Source organism: Myotis davidii, unplaced genomic scaffold (assembly GCF_000327345.1).
Source record: "Myotis davidii unplaced genomic scaffold, ASM32734v1 scaffold62, whole genome shotgun sequence".
Lineage (NCBI taxonomy): Eukaryota > Metazoa > Chordata > Mammalia > Chiroptera > Vespertilionidae > Myotis > Myotis davidii.
Genome location: NW_006295180.1, coordinates 3,438,802 through 3,439,032, shown reverse-complemented (window position 1 = coordinate 3,439,032; position 231 = coordinate 3,438,802).

Genomic DNA, 231 nt, shown 5'->3' with positions numbered 1-231 from the left:
GGTCTACGATACTTTTCTTGATGCAGATAGGAAGAGCATGGGGACTCTGCAAATGCTTAACAGAGGGACATGCCTTTGCAGATTAGCTTTATGAAACTAAGCCAACTAATTTTATTTCATTTCTCATACAATCAAAAGCAACATAAAGATTCTCTTACCCACAGTGTTATAACCATGAAAATGCATAATAAAGTTAAAGACAACTACATCTCCATATATGTTGCCCGCCCC